Raw genomic sequence first — 13,920 nt, forward strand, 5'->3', positions numbered from 1 at the left:
TAGCTAAGTGTGGGATTAGTGGAACCGATGTGAACAGTGATAGAACTTGAATGTGACCACACACTTGGACACTTGGTGACACAACATTAGATCATTCATAAGATATGAAAACATACTTCCCTTAGTGAAACAATCTTTGTGGCAACTTACGACAAGTGTAGCACCGAAAATATACTTTGTGATGATAATGACGACAATTGTGTAATAGTGCATGAAAATTTGGAAGTGATTGTGAAACATGTCTATATGATGAGAACAACTCATTTTTACAAATATTTCCCCTTGAAGCAAACAAGAACACCCTTTTGCATGATAAGCAATAATTCCCATGCATAAGGATGACACTTCTATATAAAGATAAAAGTGTGAACACTTGAGATCTGAGAAGGGAGCTTGAAATCATCTTCTAGCCAATAAGTGACTAAGAACGACAGATCACAGGATCCATAGTAGGCTCCAAAATTTGAGTGTAGACCAAAATTTTGGAGGGTGTTACATCGACTACAACATAATAATTTTAAGATTCAATAATAAAATCATTTATGTTAAACTCTTTGCTCTTTATATATATATATATATATATATATATATAACGTAATCTAATATAATATAAACAATCATTTTATTCATGTGATTGGAACAATAAAAGTATTTCTCCTAACTCCATAACTCCATTGCTTTCTTACCTTTTCTCTTCTCTTGTACATATGAGTAATTACTTCCAGAAATTGTTTTTGGCTACTTATAAGAAATTTTAAGTCCAATAATAAAATTATTTCTATTAAACTCTTTGCTTTTCCTTTTTAATGGTTATTTATTACTGACTAATATAACTCGATTTAATATAAAATAAATAATCTCTTATTTTACTTGGCCTTTTTTAATAGGTAATATAACTAAATTTAATTCAAAATAAATAATATCTTTATTATTGTGATGAGAATAAGTTAAAAGAGGTATAAATTGAAATTGAAATTCAATTATTTGCAAATTTTAATTGTGGGGTTATAAGATTAGCATCTCGAGATATTTAAGCCCTCTTGATGGTTGATAGATCTAGGGTTAAGATGAATGGGAGTGGTTTTAGAAATAAATTATTCAATATAACATAAATTATAAAATACTAACTTGATATATAACATACATTTTAAAATGCTAAACTTATAAAAAAAATCATAAATTAAATTTTAAAATACCAAATTTGATCAATAACCCGACAATTAAAATTTGAAAGTAATCGAATTTGAATTTTGTACATTTCTGTAACATGCCCCGGTAACCTCACATGCAAATGCATGGAGTTAGAAACTTGTTACACAATTTACCCAAGGTAACTATCCAAATTATTATTCCAGATTTCTCATGAACCATTAGATGGAATAACAACCATTATTTGTAGCATATTAACATAAACTGTAGGATTTCATCATTTTCATGATTCCTTTAATCATATTAGTTAATCACATACTTGATATTACGAACATCAGCTAATTCAAGTAATCCACGTCATAAAAGTAACACACTGATGTACTTTGGAAACCCCGTAGGGTGAAAACCAACAAATGTTTAATTTTATTATTAAACACTCATGAGGGTTTTCACCCCTCACTCAATGGCTTATAAGAGAGTCCATCCCTTAACCATTGTCATAAAATCATTTAAATACAACATATCTAACAAAAATCTATAACAATCATCATGATATCATTTACCCACAATATTCCATATGTATATCTTTGTGGCCTAGTTGTTCTATCCATGGACCATCCTGCAACTCACACTCCCCAATCTACATGGACCATTAGCTCTTTACCTACCATAGTGTTGAACATAATCCATCCTTTGGACAAGTCACCATTCTTTGTTGTGATTGTTATGATCATCAAACTTGGATATCATGATTGGATAAGTATTAATCAACCAAAAATATATTTTAATAGTGATTCCTCAACATCTATTCATGTACATACATGAAATGTAAATAAAGTATAGCAACATGCTTCTTTTAACAACACTGATCATCTATTAATTATAAGAAAATAATTATCAAACATGTTAAAATAAATACCACATTACTATGATTCTTCTCGCATAAGAAAATGTTCTCTTCCAAAATATAAACATTGTAACCATCCACTGGCATCATAGCTTACATTTATGTGCATATAATTAGATAAAAATTATTCAAAGTAAGTTAGCCCATCATCTTTTATGTGTTCATGTAACTAAGTAATCTTTCCAATATAATATATATTATTATTAATATTATTATAATGCATACAAATGCATATCCTCTTCTGAGGGAAAGCTAACATAATAGATACTATTATCGTGCATGCAAATGCAGATCCCTTTCCCAAAAGCATCTTTCCCAAGATAGATCTATTTACAAAGTCTTTTGTATACACAAATACATGCTTTGTTCTAAAAATAAAACTAATGTGTTAGTTATTATTTCGTATATGTGGATATATGTATTTTTCCAAAGGAAATCTAATGCATTTATTGCATGCAATTACATAATAATTATTCTTTTTTGCACGTAAATTCATGTTTCTCTTAAAAAGGTATAACACAATAATTATGTACTTTCCATGTATATTTCTTTTCAAAGAATCCAACATCATAGGTGTATTTTTCATGGATGCAAATATCATATTTCATTTCAAGAGATCAAACACAATATTTCTATTTTTCATGCAATCAAATAACATATTGTTTTTCAAGAAATCTAATTCATTAACTATTGTTTTTTCATGCATGCAAATACATGTCCATGTTCTAAAAAAAGAGTTAAACATAATATCCATTTAAACATGTGTTTCAATTTCAAGAATTCTACCATATAATTAATCTTTTCTTTGCATGTAAATATATATTTCTATAACACAATGGTTGTTCTTTGTGCATGCACCAAATAACCTTTTTTTTCAAAGCTCTAATGCATAACACCATTATTTTGTGTCTCTTTTCCAAGAATTTAATACAATAATGCATGCAAAATATTTTCCCTTTTCCAAGAATCAAATATGATAATGTATGTAGAGGAATTTCATTTCAAACTCTAATAAAATGATGCATGCAATCAATAATCCCTTTTCAAGATTAAAATAGAAATTTATTTCAAGAATTCAAATATAATGGATATTATTATTGTGCCAATATTCCTCTTAAGAGTTTATAGGAATCATGCTATTATATCCAAGGAAATTATTAATCTAATTTTAATAAAATAACTTATTTTCTTTCTCTCTTCATAAGAAAAGTTTACATACATTTTTTTCATGAAAAATATCATGATTTCTTTAATCTTTTTGTGTGCAAGTTTTGCCTGTGTTTTCTTTCCAAGAAAAAAACATCCCTAACTTATCTTTTACCATTCAATTTTTCTTTCAGTAAAGTACTATGATTTCTTTCATGAAAATATCATAATTTCTTTTATCTTTTTGTGTGCAGGTTTCACATGTATTTTGTTTCCAAGAAATATCAAACCTAATAGTTATATTTTGTGCATGCAAATAATCTATCTCCCTTCAATAAATATCAAATTTAATAGTTATAATTTGTGCATGCAAATAATTTATTTCTTTTCAAGAAATCAAAAAGCATATTTGTTAAAATTTTCAAGCATGCACACACACATGTTTCTTTTCCAAGAAACCAAACGCATATCTCTCATGCATTAAATGTTTTCTTTTGATGTAAAGGCTTATCTACACCTTAGGTAATTTCATAAAGAATTTTGTTCCGACTTCAAAAGTATTAAGGATGGAAATTGATTTTAAGAGTTAAAATTTTACTATTAATGCAAAAGGCAATTACAATAGTGTTGTTACATTGTCCTATTTCCATTTATTCATTCTTCAATGCATAGCATGTAACTACATGATAATTGATAAATTTTCCATGGAATGATTATTATAATTTTTTTTCAAATAAGGGTACCAAGTCACATAACTTATCATCTTGAAGAATATGCTCATCTATTTTATGAACCTCTTCATAGCACATTCATGGAAGAGTGTATTATGACAGTTTTACAGAAGATTATAATTGTCCTTGGCCTTTTTACACAAAACCCCTACAGGATCCACGTCCTCCTTGCCTTTCAACCACCATCATCTCTAATATTGAAGGACAATGATATGGTGGAGCAAATGTTACTAGATAAGACACAAATTTTTACATGAAAAACCAATGGTAAGGCAATGAATTGTCAATGTCGCTCAGTAACAAACTGATATTGCACCTAAATTATGTGTGTAGGTGTGTGAGAACTAATTTAGAAAGAACAAGTTACTGATGTTGCATCTAAATTATATGTGTGTGGGTGTGTGTGAGAACTAATTTAAAAAGAACAAGTTCCTATATTGTAAAAAAAAAAAAAAAAACTAGATATGATGTCTCAAGTATCACTGGAAGGTCTATATTAAAGCTTCATATCACAATAATGGTGAACAACCATGTCATTCTAGCTCTCTCCCAAATAAAAAATAATTACCCACATATCTCATAGTTATTTGATATGCATGCTAACTTATTCTTGATATCGTATTGTCTTTGTTTTTAATATTATTATTATTAACTCCCCTCCTAATAACTTAGATTTGATCAGATTCATAAGTAAAATCCTAACCAATTCTCGGCTAACTATTAGTTAAGATAAATATCATTATTATTTGTTAGTATATGATTTCACAGGAATTTTTATAGTAGTTTACCATAAGGATATTACACTTGCATAACTTATTCCTTCGCATCACATTAATAAAGAGATTATTTATTTTATATTAAATGAAGTTATATTACCCAATAATAAACAACAAAACAAAATCAAAAAAGCCATGAAAAGTAAGAGATAATTTATTTTATATTAATTAGAGTTATATTAGCGAGTAAATAACAGTTCAAAAGGAAAATCAACGAGTTTAATAGAAATAAGTTTATTATAGGACTTTAAAGTTTGGGATTTTGAAATATTTATTTTTGTTTAGTATTTGATATTTTGTTTTTAAAATTTAATTTATGTTTTTTTTATGATAAGTTTATTTTTTTAAAATTTATGTTATATCTAAAGTTTAGTATTTTATAATTTATTTTATATTGAAGAATTTATTTCTAAAACGAGCTTAGATCCATCTTAACATTGGATCTACCAGGGGTTGAGTGGGATCAAATCTCTTTTTAATCTAAAAGATATTTTCACGTCAAGAGATTTGATCCCTCTTGATCCTTCTTGGCACTTGATAGATCCATAGTGAAGATGGATCTATGTTGGTAATAAAAACAAAATTATAATTTTTTAATTGAGTTGGCATCATCATCATCATCATCATCATTATTATTATTATGATTCTTTAATCTAAAGCACCACTACAAGATATCCCCCATACTAGGAGGCACAACAAGGCAATCCACTTTAATTTTCCCATTGGGAATAGAACAAGTGAATTTAACTTAACCACTAGGTATAGAACAAATGGTGACAATGTGCAATGTTAAGGGACTCCTTGTATTAAGGTCCTAGGTTTGAAACTATGTGGTCACAAATCCAATTATATTAAGGGTTGGTGTGGCATAGGCCAAGCGCAATCCTTGGGTGATTTTAATGACTTTGATGTGAGCTTATTAACCACATGCTAGTCCTATAAATCATATACAAACAAGAAGGGGGAAAAAATGATAATTTACAAGATTTAAAGGAGTTTAGAAATATGTAACAACTCGGGGTTAAAAGTTCATGTAATAAAAGTTAATAAAGGAAATATAAGACCAAGGTCAATGACCATTTATTCCAAGATGAATGTTGGGGAAAATATCCTAGTGGGAATCACTTCTTGTGTTTATGGCTAAGGGAAATTGGAAAAGGCATTGGAAAAGGAATTGAAAAGGAAAAGAGGCATTAATTGGCATATTTTTTTATGAAAATAAATGAAATTAGGAGAAAAGGGAGGTGAAAGGTCACAGGTTGCATGTGAGGAGGAAATTGAAGGAAAATTAATGAAAATGAAGAAATTAGAGGCATAAATAATAAAAAAACATCAGAGAATCAGTTGGTAGCCTTTGGTCAGTTCAGTTTTAGAGTTAGTCTCAAAGAGGAGAAGAGAACCAAGAAGAGAAGGAGATCAAGCAAGCAAAAGAAGGACAAGGAAAGAACGGACCAAGTAAGGAAAGGTTGGATCAAGCAAATTTAGTAGGAATACTTGTAGGTAATAGATTTCATGTATTGTTTCCTAGTTGGTTTTTGCATTCATGGCATATGAATGTGTGTATTTTAATTTATTTGTTTTCAGTTACATGGATTTTGCTGGGTTTTTTACAGTGGTTTCGACCTTGCCTTGCCATTTTAGGATAGCCATGGTGTGAGGGGATTCTTTCTTGGTCGAGTTATGGATTTCCAGAAGGTTTTGGATCTTGGTGAGGTGGTCTCAGGAAAATTGCAAGGGTTAGGGGTGGAGATGGTTTTCTCCGAGAATCCCTCAATAGGTGGGCAGAGACAGGAAAATTACTCAAGGGATGGTGAAGGAATTCTGAGGCATCCAAGCTCATTTTGGTTTTGTTATCTCCGGACCATTTTAGGTGAGATTACAGTATGGTGAGGGTGGAGGTGGTTTAACCTCTGGATTCCCTTGGTTGTTTATGGATGGTTTTATCCCATGATATCCCACATTCATGCTTGGAATATGGCACGGAGGTGATTGGCTGAAAGAAAGATTTGGTTCATCCCAATCTATGGTCAGGTGGTCTGTGAAAGTCTCTTACTTGGTTGGATTTTGCATATGGTTAATAAAAGTTAAGTTCCTCTTGTTTTTGATGACTAAATGTACTTGTTATTATGTATCTTTAATGGTTGCTCTCTCACTGTTATTTATCTGGTTATATGATGGTTATAAGAATGGTTAATTAACAGATCTAAGTATGGCCCTTAACACATTTCTATTAATGCATGTCTGGATAATGAATGCAAGACCTTATTGGTGTTATGACAAGTATTGTGAGAAGGCATTGTTCCTTTTTGTTTATCCTTAGTTAATTTTTCAGATCATTATGTTCATAGTTGCATTCATGAACTATAGATTGCATATTCACCATATGTTTGACTAAATGTCAGTCTCAGTTGGGAGAGATTAGGCTAAGTCCTAGTTCATGTTTTGGTTCATAAGATTTTTTCTATGTCATTTATTATTTCTAGAAGTTTCACTCTATTTTGGGTAGAGGCTTGAGTCCTCGCCCTGAAAAAGTGGCTTAGAATTCGGGGTCATTTGAATAGAAGTGACTAGAAAATTACATATTTGCATGTAGTTAGGCTTATCAGTGCATCTAGAGGACTATATTCCCTTGCATGCCTTGGCAAGGGAGTGACTGGGGCTCTAGGATAGTTAAAAAGAGAGTTATCTTAGGGGTTGGACACCTAGATGGGTTGGGTTGCTTCTGGAGATCTTGCAGCATCCGAGGGAAGTCAGTAAGGTCTTAATTTCTTGAATCCATTTCCTTATGGTCATTTAGGAGGTTGAGTCTTATCATAGTGACCCTCAACTCATGTTTACCTCGGGAAAACTGGTGAAAGTGTGTAAATGTGGGAGGTGGCAGGTTACAAAATCATTAAAAGAAATTTCTTGTAAATTTATTGTTTGTTCATTAAGTCCCACTACCACAATCGGCTGAGATGGACCTTGTTATCAAGGTGACCCAATATCAAACCTCACAGAAGTTGTTGCACCTGTGCCAGGGGGAAGAGACATGCAAAATCCAGTCAGCTTAGGGTTGGTGTGGCCCAGGCCAAGTGCTCACCCCATGTGACTTTGATGGCTTCGATTCCCTTGGGTTGTAGTTTCTCAAGCCACATTTAAATCCTGGAGGAACACAAACAACTTGACAAATAAACAAAAAATTCCATTGTTTGGCCATCTTGTAATTCTTCCAAGGAACCTCAAAGACCAATTTGATAAATTCCTTCCCGCGAAAGATGATTTGAAATCTTGTTGTGCTATTTATATGTGAGTATAGTTGACCCTATTAAACTAATTAGATATTTCCTTTAATTAATGTGCTAGTAGAAGGAGAGAATAATATTGTACTTGGAGAATTTCTTTCGTCTAATTAGTGACCATTGTTGAAGCACCCATGACAAGAACCTTATCAAAGCTTCTAGCTAAAGTAGATTTTAGTAGGTAGAATAAAGCCTTCTTAGCTATTTTTTTCTCTTCATATATTACCTTTGACTTGAATTTTATGTATCCTAAATATATAGAGCAATGACAATCCCATAAATGGAATTTGGGCCTTAACAAGCCCCACCAAAATACCCCCATACTAAAGATTTATCCACTTGTATATTCAGTAGATGTATCTTTAGTTTGACCCTCTAAATAACCTTATAATATGAAAGTAAAGAATCAACCTAAGTAGCTACTTAAAATGTGGGCATAATATTTTCTTCAAACAAAATAGTTTTTGGCTATCCATATTCCTACAAAAAATCAAAATAGAATTTCACTATATTGCTTTAGATCATACTAAGTAAACCAAACATTAAGATATATATCTACGTATTCACATTTCCAAAGGCTTTTTATTCCCAAAATAACCTTTACCTCAACCCAAACTTTCTAAGAGAAATTATAATGCAAGAAAAAATGTGAATTGTTTTTTCACTACACCTACAAAGTAAACAAATTCTTGGGCCTACTCTATTCCTTTTTTGGAGGGATCCAAATGTTCATACTTTGTTTTTCAGTATGGGCCATATAATCAACTACAATAATAAGGGTATACTTGACCCCTACTTCATTCACATCCCAAATTAATTCATCTAGGGAATTTTTCAATATTGCATGTGCCTTCTTGAGTTATACTAAAAAGTGGTTCCATCTTTCAACCAAATTTCCTTGTAGTCTAAGATATACTACCTTTTTCCAACCTTGAGTCCACAAATATGTGTCATTTTGGCTATCAATAAAATTAAGTGTACATCTTCCAATTACCTGTAGGTGTTGTATCATTTCATCATGGAAGAATATATCTCTACCATACCATATTATTTCATTAACCCCAACTCTTACTTGTGATCCACCTCCTACTCACCATGCTAAATAATGGCGTATGATTAGGAAGGTTGGTGTCATTTCCTTCCATTAATTGAATACATCGATTATGCTCTTCCTTTCCTTCATAATATAGTCCAAGAAAGCCCTTGGAGCAATGTATTTCTATATAATAATCATTTTCCATTATTTTTCCTTTGTGATCACATTCATATTATTTTTGCTACTAGAGATTTACCAAATAGATGCATGTTCTTCAACTCCAAACCCCTTGGAGATTTTATAGATATAATCCCCTACCAATTAAATAGATGATTTTCTTTATCCTTTCTACTCCCTTTCCATATAAAAAAAATAAAAAAATTTAACTTTATATTTTTTTAAGGCTACATTTGGGTATATGAGCTAAAGTGTGCCAACATATTAGAATGGCTTCTAGCACTAACATTATAACAACCAATCTACCTTCCTTAGATACCCAGCCATTGTCTAGTCAATTTAACGTCTTAAATTGTTCTACATAAATTATCAATCTGGGTATCATAAACTGATGAAGTGTGGTGCACCATATGTTCTTAGTTAACCTTTCTCTTACTTCGTCGTTTTATAGTTTATTTTGTTTTTGGGGTTTTGTTCTTGTTGCTTTTCTAAAGTGTTTAATGCAACTTAAAACATGTTATTGATGGAGTTAGTATTTAAACAAAAGTGTAAATATAAAATTAGTTCAATCGAAATAAAATGCAATAATCAAATAATGAGAGAATGACTATGAGACCCAGTATCCTTACTGCTTCAGCAAAAGGACAAGATGATTCTATCACGTCATTAGTTCATTAAAAGGCTATGTGCATCACTAATCTACAATCAACTTAAAAGCAATTTATGTACAGCTAATATACATGGTGAAATAAAATGCAAAAATAAAATGACAACTATACAAGGCAGGGGCCCTCTGCCACCTATGAAATCAAAGCAAAATTGAACACACTTGCATGAATTAAAATTGCATGAATGAAAAATCTAATCTACCTTACATTCTACAAAGCAATATTTACAAAATGAAATCTACTCTACCTTACATTCTACAAAGCAATATTTACAAAATGAAATCTACTCTACCTTACATCCTAATATGCTCCATGAAATCTACTTCACATCTCCTTCCATGTTGAGAACATCAAAGCTTTATTCAATTTCTTCAAAAGTACAAAGTACAACAAAGTTCTCCAAAGCTTTCAAAAGCCATCAAGGAAGAACTACAAACTTAAGAACTAGGGACTAAAAAGACTAACAAATGAAGGAGAGAGATCTCCTATTTATACAAAAAGATGAGAGCCATCTCATTAATGATAGTCCATGAATCTCTCCCTCTACCTCTAGAGTCCTAATCAAAATAGGAACTGATAAGACACATGTCTTTTTAGAGTTACAATACAATTAGGAGATGTGACACATATCCTCATGATCCCATGATTCTTTCCACTCAAATTCGAATTTGGCCTTAGAGTGCCACATAAGGGTCTTCTAGAAGTCTCCTTTCAACCTACACATGTCAACAACCTCAACCCATTTGTTAGGTATAAGCATATGCACATTATTTTCTAATGTTTAACCACAAATTCACTTAAAAGGCTTAGAAATAATAAAGATTGGAAAAACATAAAGGTGGCCCAATGATAATGAAAGTGGGATGAATGTGGTGACATAGTAGTGAAATGGAGGTGAAATGGAGGTGATATAATGGACATAATAGTGAAAGTGTAATGGAAATGAATGACATTTTCAAGACTCAACATACCCCCCAACTGAAGCTATTGCATGTCCTCATGCAATATATATTACATTAACTCTTTTGATCCTTGAGCTTTGGCTTAACTTTGCATGATATCATTTGATAACTTCATATTTCTGCAAAGTGTTTTACTTGAATTGCAACATGGTTGGTTCTTGTGTTACAACCATTTTTTTTTTTTCTTTTTCTTTGTTGTTGCCTTCTACTTTGATCTTTGAACTTTGCATAATGATATTTTGATTATTGTTGCAAAGTATATCTTTATTGGATTGCATGATAGTTGGTTCTTGTGTGACAACCATGATTTTGTTTGTATCCAATTTATCCTTTAAGCACTTTTTCAAAAGCCATTGTATGCTCATAATAGCAATGTAATAGTTAATATATGTTGGAAGTATGTGAGCTCCTGAATATGATATGGACATGGCAAGATATGAATATGAATGTATTCGCCCCCCCCCAACTGATGGTATTGGCAATTTTATGAAATGAGGAAGAGAAATGTTTTTCCAACAATTATCATTCTAGCTTTTTATGGAATTTTATGGTCAAAAGTTAGAAAATGACGTACCTTCACTTACCCTTTGGAATGGATGAGTTGCATGTGTGGTGGCTGAAAATTTCTAATCATATTCTTCTTCAGGTGGCTGAACAAGAGGAATCATGGATAGAGAGATAAGATGACTTTTTATTGCTTCTACTAAAACTCGCTGAATCTGCTCCAAAATGTTGAAAATAATAGTCTTCAAGTCTTCAAAACTCATTGGAACAATTCCTACTATGTGAAAAGATGTTCTGATGTCGAACATAGTAGGAAATTGTTGGCATAGTGGCCATTAATGGATGCCACTAGTCAACACGAGAACTCTCACCATTGATGACAATGAGAGTCAAGATGCCCAAACACATCTTGCTAGGTACGAATGAATTTGCTGAAGTCGAGTCACCTAGAAGATCTGACGAATAAGGGACATTAATGTATTCTCATTGTTTGTCAGCATGAGGACTTGCCATTAAGGCATGCAAGCCTCAAGGTGTTTTTACAAAGAACTTAGACTCAAAGGACTATGGACTCAATAATTTGCATTGAAGCAGGGCTTATTTGCGGAATGAAAATGACAAGGAATGGAAGATGAAAATGGAAAATGGCAATGGAGAACAGAAATGGCAATGGCAATAAGCATGTGAATGAGCCTCTTGCTTTTATTTGTGGGTTATGAATGGACAAAAAGATATGGAAAGTGTATGTGAATGAAAATGGAAAATATGGAGGAAAATGAGATGAATGGTTTATTACGAGGTATGGATGTGATGGATGGATATGATGGAGACAATAGTATCTGAAAGTTTTTCAAGTGTTTGGATCTGATTTTGCATTAGCATATTTCCTCTTTGTTGCTAATCATCCTCTTATGAAACAAATTGGTCTCTTAGAGAGACACCATTCTCTTGTAATCATTTGTCCTTCCTCCTGGAACCTGAAAAAAAACTAACACTTCTTCTGCAATGGAATGTAAGATTATCAAAGGAGAGAGGTGATCAATCTCTCTAGTTATGATATTTACACACAAAACTAAGAATTTGTATTAATGAAACAAGTTCTCAAAGGAAAAATCAAAAGAATTTATACCTGCTTTGGAATTGGTGCCCAAGTTGAATGTTGCTTCTTTTCAGCAATTTATTTCAATGTTTTCCATTTCAAACTCAGATGATAGATTTCTCTTTCTGTAGATCTTGTTGAGATCTTTCCAATGGTACTTAAATCATCAAAATCTGATTTGGTATGAAAAAGTTAGGTTGATTTGAACAATGAGGTTTTTCTGGCTGCGGAATCAGAGAACAGCTGCGGAATTGGACTTTAGCTGCGGAATGTGCATAGTTCTGTAGCTAAAAATCTTGGATACAAAGTTAGCCTTTCATCTTTCATCATCAGTCCAAAATTAATCAATACCTTCAGAAAAGTGAGCAAATAACTTATTCATTTCATTGATTCAAAATTATTATTTTTTCTTGACATGCAGTGACTCAGTGTGGCGACTCAGTGATAACACTCAACTTGACTTCCCTTTGACCGGGGTCTTTTTCATCAAATTTGACTGAATGAATAGGACACCATCCATGTACTGACATTCCCCTAGCTACCCATGTGGCTTGTTTTGCTTGATGACACCTGTAACCTAGAGTTTAACAAAACAGCTGCGGAAAGTTGGGCTAGCTGCGGAAAGTTGGGCTAACTAAAACAGTCAACCATCAGTTTTGAATTTTTTTTTTTTCATTGTCTGCAAGTAGGAACTCTGTGAATGGAGAAAAACAGTTTTATTGATGGACTTATAGTTTGATAAACAGCCTATAACCATTTGGCCCTTCCGGTTCTATCCTTAATAACCGACCCATCCTTTACTCTGTTTAAAATTTGTTTGCCTGTGAGGGTTTAACAGAGGTAAGACAGCTGGGTTACGGGGTTTATGGAAAAGACAACAGATAAAATCTGATAAATAGTCAATGATACTAAGGTCGTGCTCAATAATAACATAATTGTTTGGCCTGAGCTATTTGTGCAGCTTTATGTTGTAACAGTTGACCGGAACTTCCGTTGATCTTCTACGGTTTGTATGACACATTGGTTTCAGGATTTTCTACATCTGCATTGTCTACAAGATCTGGTTTCAGAACGTATAAACATTGTCTTCCCAGTATTGTTCCCTTTTCTGGAATGATAATCCGGTAAGCCATTATGTTATGTGCAGCTGCAGCAATTTTGCGATTTCGCATGAGAGCCTCCATAAATGTTTTTATTTGATCAACATCAGTTACAGGTGACAAATGAGCTTGGAAAGTACTTCTCTTTTCAGTAAAAGGATCACCGTGAACAATCCCAAGGATCCTGTCCAATTCATCCAAGGATTTATCATTGGACTCCATAAGACTACTCTCACAACTCCAAGTTTGTGGACTATTACCACCTAAAATATGCATGCATTCTGACACTTCTGGTATCAAATCCTCTTTTTGTTTTGTAATAACATCCAACTCTGTTTCTTTCCCAATTCTACTTATGTTTCCATCTAATTTTATTCCATTTTC

Source organism: Pinus tabuliformis, chromosome 3_2, assembly GCF_031772625.1.
Source record: "Pinus tabuliformis cultivar Carrire ecotype Pingquan chromosome 3_2, CPIR1, whole genome shotgun sequence".
Classification (NCBI taxonomy): domain Eukaryota; kingdom Viridiplantae; phylum Streptophyta; class Pinopsida; order Pinales; family Pinaceae; genus Pinus; species Pinus tabuliformis.